Source organism: Erythrolamprus reginae, chromosome 1 (genome assembly GCF_031021105.1).
Source record: "Erythrolamprus reginae isolate rEryReg1 chromosome 1, rEryReg1.hap1, whole genome shotgun sequence".
Classification (NCBI taxonomy): domain Eukaryota; kingdom Metazoa; phylum Chordata; class Lepidosauria; order Squamata; family Dipsadidae; genus Erythrolamprus; species Erythrolamprus reginae.
Genome location: NC_091950.1, coordinates 154075612 through 154088033, shown reverse-complemented (window position 1 = coordinate 154088033; position 12422 = coordinate 154075612). Strand labels below are relative to the sequence as shown.

Here is a 12422-nt window from a genome sequence, read left to right as displayed (position 1 = left end):
AGATATTCCTCGATTTATGAGCACACTAAGTCCAGAATTTTGGCTGCAATTCACTGTTGTTGTTAAGTGGGCCATCACACATTTTGATTTAATTTTACTATTATTTTTATGTGGGTCATAAACTGAGTCGCCATGGTTGTTAAGTGAACCCAACAGAATCCAAATGACATTATCTGCCATTTTCTACCAGAAGACATTGAAAAATGTCATAAATTGCAATCATGGGACCACAGGACACTTTGATCAGTTGTAAATATGAGCCAGTTTTAAGGCACCTGAAATGCTATCTTGGCATTTCAGGATGTATGTAAATGTTGCAGTCATAATTTCAAGAATGGAGTCTTCGGAGAGGGGCGGCATACAAATCTAATAAATTATAACTATATATATAAAACTATATAACTATATAACTATATAGTTGAACATATAGTTGAACACATAATAAATATAGTTGAGCTGAACGGATTGGATACTGTAGCCTAGAGGATAAATTCTCTGCCTTACAAGGCAAAGGTTGCAGGTTCAAGTCCCAGTGGGTATGGCTAGCTGATGAGGCCAAAATAAGGCCGAAATAGATCTATCCTAGTCTCCCTTAATTTTCAAATTCAGCAAATTCAGCAAAAAACATATAACTATGACAGTCTTGGAATATTCGGGTTTCTTCCTGTGTAGGATTTAGAAATTTCTGGCGACGTTTCGACGAGGTCCCACTCGTCATCTTCAGGCTGGTGCTTCTGTCCTTGTTCTAGGACGAAAATTTAACATGTTTTTGCTGATTTTTTAAAATTAATGGAGACTAGGATAGTGCTATTTCGGCCTTGTTCTGGCCTTATCAGCTAGCCATACCCTTACTGGGATTTGATTCTGTAAGGCAGAGAATTAACCTCTAGGCCATCGGATCTGCTTTGTACCAGGGAGGGGCTATATGTTTTTTTCTGTTGGATCACCCTGGTATATTGAAGGAACGTCACAGCTCCTTTTTGCCTCTAGGCCCAACCCAGGGCCATTTCAAGGCAGTTAATAATATTCATATTGATATATATATGAAGGGATTGGATAGTGTAGCCTAGAGGTTAATTCTCTGCCTTACAAGGCAAAGGTTGCAGGTTCAAGTCCCAGTGAGGGTATGCTAGCTGATGAGGCCAAAATAAGGCTGAAATAGATCTATCCTAGTCTCCCTTAATTTTCAAATTCAGCAAAAAAAACATGTGAGATATATATATATATATAAATAATGTTTTTTTTTAATGTCGGATCACCCTGGTATATTGAAGGAACGTCACTTTTTGCCTCTAGGCCCAACCCAGGACCATTTCAAGGCAGTTAATTTGGTATATATGTGTGTGTGTTTGTGTGTGTGTGTGTATGTATAGATATATTTCACGTGTTTTTGCTGAATTTTTAAAATTAAGGGAGACTAGGATAGTGCTATTTCGGCCTATATATATATTAAAAAACCATCTGACATTCTAACAGCAGCCCTGAGCTGTTTAAGAAAATCACTTCCTCCTCCTGCCTTTCCTAAAATGAGTTTGGATCCCATAGTCATTACAAAAAGCACTGAGAGAGAGAATTAAATAAGGCTTCTTCCCACAGCTTGGAAAGAAGGCTTTATAAAGTTTGTGATGGGGGTGGGAGTGGGCGGTGAAGTGAAAGAGAACCCTTAGCTAACATGTGTTCAACAGAAATAAGTTAAATCTGTTTTACAAATTATTCCATTTTTAATTTGAAAGGGTGCTAGATCTTAAAGCTGCTCTATCAAATATAGCCAATGGAATAATCAAATGTTTAATTATCTGCTCATCCTTATTTAGTCATGATGCGGAACATACCAACTGGCTCTAGCTGTAATTCCATGTTTGTTAATCTGAAAACAAAATATTGGTTCTACCAGTACATACTGTATTATTTCTACCTTTAAATATAATATCTTTGCTAGGGCTTTCTTCTCTGCCCCAATAAAATTACTAAGTATTGTATAGAGCAGTGGGAGTTGAAATCCACCCATCTTAAAATTGTCAAAGTTGAGAACATGGTATAAAGTGTGAAAATTATATTCTAGTTCTGAGCCAGTTGTTATAACTATAGGGTATATTTTATATTAACCACAAAGAATCCATGCAAAGTTGGACATTTATAGCCAGAAAATTATTTCTGAAATGACCCTGTGTCTTGAATAAGACATCTGTCATGTATTTTTTCCTTTCTCTACATGCTTTTTGCACAAACACAAAGACAGATTACAAACATGAACAAAAATATATAAACTTGTATTCTGTTCTGACTGTGCGCTGTCCAAGTCACCGCTGAAGCCAATGAAATCTCCACTTTAATTTTCTGAGTATTAATACTTAAAATGTTATTATTTCCATGGGCATTTATTGATGGAGATGTGCATTGGCTTGAAAACGCAAGTACCATATGTAATTACATTTTCATTCTCAGATCATTTTCTTTTCAGTCTGATCCTAAGTAAATTTTCTGAAAAGTGAGTGTGTTTGATTTATTTTTGAGATTGATATACATAACTGCATTCATGGTACTAAATATTCCAAAATTCTGAATTGCTATTTACCACCCAATGCAATATGTATTTGTCCAAAGGAAAATCCTTTTCATTACAGTGAGGTGCACTTGCAGATGTGTGTGTGGGATTCTAGCTTCAAGGAGATGTCGATTTTCCTGCCTGAATGACATTAATTGACAAAATGGATTGGTTCCACATAATTCCACTTACCCAGAACTTTTCCACAAACAGCTGGTTGATTCCTTACGCACTTCTTTCTTTTGTAACCAGAAGCAGTGTGCTTTGCTTATATATACTGTGGGCTAATTTACTTAGAAATGTATATTATTTTCAACCTCCTTGGCTGCATTTAGACCTTGTCTGTTTTGGCTGATTAAGTAAAAATTAGCTTGTTAGGCTGTCAGATTGTCAGAAATAGTGATTTTATTTAGGCTTTGTTAATTTCACTTCCTTTCAAATATACTCTGTTTAATTCTGAAATAGTAGAATGACAATGGAACTGAGGTTTGTGTGGGTTTCTGTGTGTATATGAGACCATTTTGCCAAGCAGCTTTACAGAGAGACTGTGCCTCAGCCAATGAATTCTGCTTATTAAATGCTTGGCAAAATTTGAACCAAAGGATTTGTATTGTGTCGCAATAAACCAGTTTCCTCCAATGTACCACTCTGAGACTAAGTGGAAAAGTTAGACTAACCCAATGGTAGGTGGCTACCAGTTTGCCCCAGATCAGGCAAACTGGCAGTGGTGGCAGTGGGGGGCTCCGTCCACTCACCCAGACATAATTAAAAATGCTCTGTGCATGCATAGAAAGTTCTGCCCATGTGCAGAATTGTGCATGCACTCACACGCTCCCTGAACAGGTAGCAAAGATAAGTGAAAACCACTACTAGATTAACCCACTTAAAACTTATTTCAAATCATCAATCCAAAGTTGGGGCAACTTTTCCCATGATAAGCAGGAGGAAGCAGGAAGCTGTATGAAAATTAGCAGGTAGACTAAAGAATAAGTACAGTGACAAGATATTTGAAGACATGAAGCCCTTTGTAGAATTGAGCAGAAAATTGTAAAGACAGATGTGGAAGGGGAAAGAAAGAATTACCTTATTTCAAATGAAAAATGCTTAAAAATGTCTCAGATTTCCTTCAGGCTGCCTTATGTTTGCAGATCTATATTGAGAAGAAGAGACTTGGGAGCAATAGTCTTTTGAGGTTTGCATATTTGAAGAGATTTGTGGGCAGCTATAAGGGAGTTATAGGGTAATGTATTGTTTTAGAGGCCCAGGAGGATAAATAGCAAAAAGTCCATACAGTTTGTTTTTGAGGATAGAAAGTGAAGGAAAACAAAGGCAGCCTATCTTTAGTATTGCTTAGATGGAAACAAACCTTAACTAGGAAAGAAGGGGATTATCTGCAGGCAAGGTGATTCAAAGTGTGGGAAGTATACCCCAAGGGGACAGTGCCACGGACCTCAGAGCACCAGAAACTTCAGAAAATAGTGTCAAATGATTCAGGCCAGCCATTCACCCTTTAAGAAAACCAAGAAACACCAGCTGAAAGAAAAATTCCGAGCAGCCCTACTAACAGAGCTCCCAATAGAAATACTTAAGTAGAGCAATTAAGATAAAGGGAATCAGGCTAAAAATATCTCACCTTTTCCTTTTTCCTGGCAGAATTAACCCCCAGGATAGGAAAGTTAAAGCCCTGGGAACAAGATTATATCATTAAGGCAGAAAGACAGAATTCAGAACAATCACCTTAACTAAAGGCACATATAAAATCTCATCAAATCATACCAACTTCAAAGGCAAGATGGGTATAAAAATCCATACACTTATCAGGCCACTTTGCTTGCAAGCCAGGAATGCTGGAGCTGTGTCACTGCTTTTCTTGCCTTCCTGAATTAAAGGATCCCTTTTCTGGCAGCTGTTTCCACATCTATCTCTTCTCAGCATTGGTGTACTGCTTCCCAGCTGGGAATGAATGATGGAAATTTCTTCCAACAAAATTAAAGCTCATGGCCTGAGCATAGGAACTGGAAAACTAGGTCTACACCAAGTAAGAAATCAAACAGATTTCTACTGACAACTTCATTGTCCAAAAAGTGGAGGAGAGAACTCGATCAAATACTCACAAACTGAGAAGTAATTGAAGGCATCAAAACTGCAGGACCACTGGTGAGAGTGACCACATCATACTAAAATTCACCATAACATAAATATAAACTATTGAACGCAACAACACCAAAATCCCAGATTTTAGAAAGGTGATTTCAATAAACTCAGAGAAGACCTGAGAAAGATCCCTTGGATGAAAATCCTAAACAGTAAAACTGCTCAAGAAGCTTGAGAGACCATAAAAGCCCATAACAGCACAATTCCAATGAGAAAGAAAAACAAGAAATCCAAAAGAAAACCACACAAGGACCTCACCAACAAATTGATTGAGGAAAAAAGGAGATAAATACAAAGAAATGGAAAGAGGGACACATAATTAAGACAGAGTACCAACAGACAGCCAGAATCTGCCCCCCCCCCAAAAAAAAATAAGAACATCAAAAGTCCAGAATGAACAGACTTGCAACAAAAGTCAAAGATAATAAAAAAATGTTTTTCCAACATAAACAACAAGAAAAAAAATCAAGCAAACAGTTGGTCCACTAAAAAGAGAAGACAGCAAAGAAATAACAAACAATAGAAACAAAGCAGAACTACTTAATACATTCTTTGCATCAGTCTTCACACAAAAAGAAACTGCAGATCAACTAACCAGTAACACAACTGTAAAAAACACTTGAAATGAAATTCAACATAAGGAAAAAATACAGTAAGAGACCACCTGTCTGAACATAATAAATACAAATCACCAGGACCAAATGGACTACACCCCAGAGTCCTAAAGGAACTAGCAGATATTATTTCAGAACCACTGCACCAAATCTTCCAAAAATCCTGGAACACAGGAGAACTACCACAGGAGAAGACTGGAAACAAATTGATGTGGTCTCCATCTACAAAAAAAGGCAAAAAACCCCAGACCCAGGTAACTACAGACCAATCAACTTAGCATCAATACCTGGAAAAATACTCAAAAAATAATTAAGAAACAGATCTGCCACCACTTAAAAACAAAGTAATAACCAACAGTCAAATGGGTTTGTTAAAAACAAATCATGCCAAACCAATCTCATTTCATTCTTCAACACTGTGACCAAATTAAGAGAAACACAGTGGACACAGTATACTTTGCCAAAGTGGACCACAACCTACTTCTCTGCAAGCTAAAAAAAAGGTGGGATAGACAGCTATACAACCAGATAAAATAACAACTGGCTGACTAACCGTACCCAATGAGTAGTTCTCAATGGGTTCAAATCCACATGGAAAGAAGTAAGCAGTGGAGTACCACAAGGTTTCGTCCTAGGCCCAGTACTTTTTATTATCTTTGTTAATGACCTAGATGAAGGAATAGAAGGGGAACTAGCCAACTTTGCAGATGACACCCAGGTGGTGGGAGTAGCCAATACCACAGAGGACAGTCTCAGCATCCAGATGGATCTTGACAAATTTGTACCCTGGGCCCAAACAAATAAAATGAAATTCAGTTCAGAGTAAAGTAAAATCCTACCCCTAGGTAAGAAAAACCAAAATATAAACTGGGTGAAGCCACACTCAATAGCAGTGACTGCGAGAGGGATCTTGGAGTCTTGGTGAACAACCAGCTCAACAGCCAGCAATGTGCAGTGGCAGCAAAAATGGCCAATACAATCCTGAGCTGCATTAACAGAGGGATATAATCTAGGGCTAGGAGGTACTAATACCACTCTATAAAGCCTTAGACTAAGAGTACTGCATCCAGTTTTGGTCACCATCTACAAAAGAGACATTGAAACTCTAGAGAAAATGCAAAAGAGAGCAACCAGGATGATAAGGGGACTGTAAACTAAAACATATGGAGAGAATTTGCAGGAATTGGGCATGGCTAGCCTAGCAAAGAGAAGGACCAGGGAGGACATGATAACTGTGTTCCAATATCTGAGGGACTACCACAGAGAGGAAGGGGTCAGGCTGTTTTCCAAAGCATCAGAAGGCCAGACTAGGAATAATGAATGGAAGCTGACCAAAGAGAGATTCAACCTGGAAATAAGGAGGAACTTTCTGACAGTTAGAGTGATCAACCAGTGGAACAGCTTACCTGCAGAAGTTGTGAGTGCTCCAACACTTTAGACTTTCAAGGGGAGATTGGACTGCCATTTGTCTGAAATGGTATGGGGACTCTTGTCTGAGCAGGGGGTTGGACTAGATACCTTCAAGGTCTCTTCCAACTCTAATAAATAAATAAAAACAAATAGGGATTGCTAAATCCTTGCAGGAATGAAGGACTGCAATCTTGTAGTAAGTAACGGTTCTTTATTAAACAGAAGTATCGGTTCACAGAACTAAACAAGACAAACATGGCCGTGCCTGGCAGCTATATATATACTGGGCTGCCAGGCTGAGCCAACCAATCACCTTGCAGTATTTTCCCACCCAAGGAATATGAGGCAGTTAAAAGGCCTAACTGTCCTCTGGACACAACAGGAATGATAACTTGAAGTATCTCTATGATTGTGGTTTGGTTGAGAGCTGATATGAAAGAGAGACTTTGGAATGCATGGGAGCATAAACACAATATTTGTGCACCTGTCTGGGATTAGATGCAGCATATTCCAGGGTTTTTTGATTCCCATGAGCTTCTGTGTGGCTGCTTTACTGAGGTATGAGCAGATGTGGCATTCACCCTCATTTCAAAACACCACTTCTGAACAGAATCTAAAGCATTGCACAACTCTAATCTATACTTTTACCAATTTGTATGTGTCTGTCTGTCTGTCTGTCTGTCTGTCTGTCTGTCTGTCTGTCTGTCTGTCTGTCTGTCTGTCTATCTATCTATCTATCTATCTATCTATCTATCTATCTATCTATCTATCTATTTCTTTTTTTAATGTCAAATTCCAAAGTTCCCATTCTTTGCATAGCAGCAGATTCTTCTTTATTATTCAAGTGGGCTGGAGATCAATAATAACAAACAGAATTTTTTGTGATGTGGCCAATGCTAAATCCTTAGGATTAAGCAGAGAGTTAAAAGCATAATACTTAAAGGCTGCCTCCAAAACAGCAAAGCAACTAGGCTTCTCACTAGTACGACTAATGCAGTCTGTAAAATACTAATGAATGATGTCTGTGGTTTTCATGGATTGGATTGTTTCACCCCAGTTTGACTTTGGTTTTCAATTTTTTTCTTTTAAAAAAGCTGTGTATGAAACCCATTTGGCTGGCAACATTCTAGTATCTAATTTCTGCTGTCTCAGATGACCTTCATCTATTAGCCAGTTTTGAAGTTGAAGAACAAAGTGAAATGAAGATTATAAGGAGGTGTTTTGTAGTTGGGGGCTTTTAAGCACTGTGGTGATTTGTCGTCCTTCCCAGGTCAACAAGATGAGGAACATAACTAGATGAACTGATTCTATTTTATTTTAAGGCTATGTTAAATTTTTGCAATACTGAAGTTATTCTTATCCCACTGCCACTTTTAAACTGCTTGATCCATTAGGTGGCTTCTTCATAAATTTCTTTTTCTGACCGTTAAACCACAAGAGACTCCTTCGTCTCCTTTCTGATTGTTTCCTAGGCGGCGCCTAATCCCTAATTTTCCAAATTCATCCACATATTCCATTACATGATTGTAGTGGGCTCATTAAGAAGATGGACTAGAAACTTGTTTTGCTTGGGTTTTTTTTTGGGGGGGGGGGGCGGTTTCAGATTTGCTAGGCTTGGATTAACTCAAAATGCATCTTCCCTCCCAAAAAAATCTCCTGCCATCTTCTCTAAACCTCACAGCTTCTTTGTGCAGGGAGAAAGAATCTGTCTCTCTGGATTCAGAAAAATATGGAGTAAGCAATAGATTGTCTTCTGCAGAGAAAGTACCATCAACAACAAGGGCCTTTTGGTCAAAATAATGAAAGCAACATTGAACCACAAGCTCTGAACTTTTGGGTATGCATGAGACAATGTAATCAGAACAGAAAAGTTACAGAATTTTAAATAACATCACTGATAAAGGCTGTCTCCCTGGGTTCCTCAGTGCTATGACTCTCTGCATTTATATAGTGGAGAAGAACAGCTTCAGTCCTTCACTTTGCTAGATAAAATGGACATCTGCGTATAGATGACACTGTGTAGAATGTATATCCAAGTAAAGGAAGGGCTTTGTGGTGTGTCAAGTGCCTTTTCAAACAAAAGTGTCCCAGCTCACAATGAGTCACCATCTCAATACTGCTGAGGTCAAATCCCTCCCCACGTCACATAGTCTCATAGGACAGAAATGCAGTATATCCACAAATTTAGATGAGAAGACTGACATTACTAACTTCGGAACTATTTAGCCCTTTCTAAAGAATTTTTTTGTGATGTGTCCCAGTTGCAGAAGAGACGGAGTAACGACTCGGACACAAGAGCTGGATTTAAACTTGGGTCATTTTTATTATAATAAATTTGCATAATTTATTAATTAAATTAGCATGAATTAGCATAAATTTGCATAAATCAACATACTTAACTATGACCCGGAACCAAATGGACCTGCAGGGTCAAACAAACACTTCCGGGGCGGAAATGACGTAAAAGGTCAACATTCCTGGGCAACTATGGGCGTAATCGATGCTGGTCCAGGTGAGGGACCTCTCCCTCACCTGAGACCCTGCCATACACTCGCATGAGGGGGGTCCCGCCGGCTCACCCCTACCCTGGGACTTCAATAGTGGGACCCAAAGACAGGTTCCCCCCAAGTGCGCAGGTAGCACCCACCATGGTCTTGGAGAGAACCTGTCAATCATCCCCAAAGATGCCCAAGGGAGAACGCGCAGTTGCTGAAACCACCCAGATTTCCGCCCCTAACCTGCCTACCCAATGACCAGAGGTAAGCCAATTAACCTAATTAAATGCAAACACCCCCTAACCGCACATCCATCTCCCCAGTGTGGAATGGGCGAAAAAACAGCCTGGCCTAATGGGCGAGGCTGCAAAAAATTCCCATTCGGCCCCCGCAGGCGACCCCTAGGCACACTGCAAAATAGGGAAGGGCGGGTGGGTGTCTGCTCAGGCAACCAGGTCCGGGCGAAAAGGCTGTTTCCCGGCCTGCTGCCCCTTAAATAGGGCCAGCAGGCCCCGCCCGGACCCGACGTCATGCCCAGCCACGTGGGCAGGGCATTCCCGGCCGAAATCTCGTCTCGCGAGATTTCGGCCGAAAACAAGATGGCGGCCGCCATCTGAAGGGTCCGAGTCTGCCCGGCCCTTCAGCAACATCGCCGTGGGGCCGGTGAGTCAGCCGGCGTTATTGCAGAAGAGACGGAGTAACGACTCGGACACAAGAGCTGGATTTAAACTTGGGTCATTTTTATTATAATAAATTTGCATAATTTATTAATTAAATTAGCATGAATTAGCATAAATTTGCATAAATCAACATACTTAACTATGACCCGGAACCAAATGGACCTGCAGGGTCAAACAAACACTTCCGGGGCGGAAATGACGTAAAAGGTCAACATTCCTGGGCAACTATGGGCGTAATCGATGCTGGTCCAGGTGAGGGACCTCTCCCTCACCTGAGACCCTGCCATACACTCACATGAGGGGGGTCCCGCCGGCTCACCCCTACCCTGGGACTTCAATAGCGGGACCCAAAGACAGGTTCCCCCCAAGTGCGCAGGTAGCACCCACCATGGTCTTGGAGAGAACCTGTCAATCATCCCCAAAGATGCCCAAGGGAGAACGCGCAGTTGCTGAAACCACCCAGATTTCCGCCCCTAACCTGCCACGGAGCGGGGGTCAGATCTCTATCTTGGCCCCCCGACTCCCCCCTCTATCTGCGCCAGCTCACGCAGAGACCTCTGCAGGTCCTGTAAGAAAATGGCGTTCCCCTGTTCTGACAGGTGAACGCCATCGGCCCGGTAAAGCCACGGCCGATCTACAGTGATGAGGGGATGGGCAACTACAATCCCCCCTAATTCTTTGACAGTTTTACCCACGGCCTTATTCACCCTACGTCTAACCCGGTGGATGGCCCTAAGGGAAATGGCGTCCCTCCAAACGATCCGTGGGAGGATCTCTGACCACACCACTTGCGTGGTGGGCCATAACGTGCGAAGCCGCCGCAGGTCTTCGCGCACCTGGACGATCAACGGTAGACCGCCAAGCAGGCATAGGTCATTGCCACCGAGGTGCAAGACCAGCCATCTGGGTGCGGCTATGGGCTGCCGCCCACCCAGTCCCATCTGGGCGCGACCCTGGGTAGCCGCCCGCCCAGCAGCGCCGGGTACCGCCCTGAGATGCTGCGTACCCAGCAGCGTCGGTAGGAGGCCCTCCCACCGCATACCCCTCCGGCCCATCGAAACAACATTGACCCACCGTCCCAACGACAGCTGGGTCCCGATGGCACTTCTGGCTGCTGAGCGGCCGGCCCAGAAGACCATGCTGTGGCCACACAGCAGCGCCGTCGGTTTCTGCCTGGACTGGGAACCTGGAAGAGGACACACACAGAGAGGTTACCTAGCCTAAACCCTGCCCCGGATCCTCAGCGGGCCTAACATAACCCAAATATGCCGCTGACCGCCAGCGGCCGATCTCCTGAATCCGTTGGGCCGGGAGACCGGAAAGTGCCGCGCTAGTGGCGGCGCCGATACGGAACGAATGCGTTCCATAGCCGGCGGGATCCATGCCTACCTGAGACATAGCCTTAGACACTATCGCCCAGAATTGATACCGGGTCAGGGGGGAACCATCCTGGTGTATAAAAAGGTACCCACGCCCTGACCCGCGCAAAACACAAAATTGCTGCAAAGCAGCCACCGGGCAAACAGACTTATCGGTGGCTGCGCTAAGTACAAGTCTAACCCCTCTGTGTAACTGATCTGTCTTGGAGTGTCTCACCAAAAGAGAGACACCCCCCTGTCTAAAGGTCAGATCAGCGAGCTGGAAGGCGCGGAGCGACAAGTCAGACTGTGAGGAGGCCATTGCCTCGCTGACCCTGAGGGCCCCAAAAAACATAACGCAAGTCGCTGCCCTGAACAGCCGAGCCTCGTAAGGAGAGGCACACAGACTGCCAAACGTCTGATTAAGCAGAGACAGCTGCTGAACCGTCAGGGCCCGACGAGTGTCAGAGGGGAACCCCTGTCGCTCCCTCACCCAACCTTCCAGCATCCTCCGGATGCGAAAATCACCCGTAAAATCACCAAACCCCCCCGCCTTGGACAGAAAGGCGAGGCCGGCTAACCTAGCCCTGATAGTCCTCACTGAAAGGCCACGCCCCTTCAGCAGGACACAGAATTCAGCTAGGTGCTCAACCGGGGCAGGCCAGCAATGGGGGTAACCCTTACCCAGCCTGAAATCTCCAAACTCCTTACCTGCACGCTGATAAGCCCGCAGGGTGCTAGGAGCTACCGATAAAGCGATCGCCCTGGAGGCCTCGTCTCTCCAGCTCTCGAGAGCCCGCCCAGGCTCCACAGGTGGGCTGGAAACACCTCTGGCGACTCTCGGGCCCACGGGGCCAGGGTCCGAAACCTGGACAACTGACCACGGGACAAGGCGTCAGCCACCCCGTTATCTAAACCAGGGACGTGCCTAGCCAAAAACAAGGCGTTCAAAGACAAGGATCTGTGCACAAAATGGCGGACAAGCCGCATCACCCTATCACTCTTAGAGGACAGGGCGTTCACAACATGGACAACCGCTAGATTGTCACACCAAAAATGCACAGTCTTGTCCCTGAACTGCTCTCCCCAGAGCTCTAAGGCCACTATCAAGGGGAAAAGCTCCAAAAAAGTTAAATCCTTAACCAATGAACAGGCACTCCATTCCG

The 12422-nt window shown here is 43.3% G+C and overlaps 1 protein-coding gene across 1 annotated transcript in view; it reads left to right on the top strand.

The window, feature by feature from the left end:
* The window catches only part of CNTNAP5 (contactin associated protein family member 5), a 485513-nt gene that overhangs the window by 195912 nt on the left and 277179 nt on the right, over positions 1-12422 (top strand). The window lies entirely within an intron of this gene.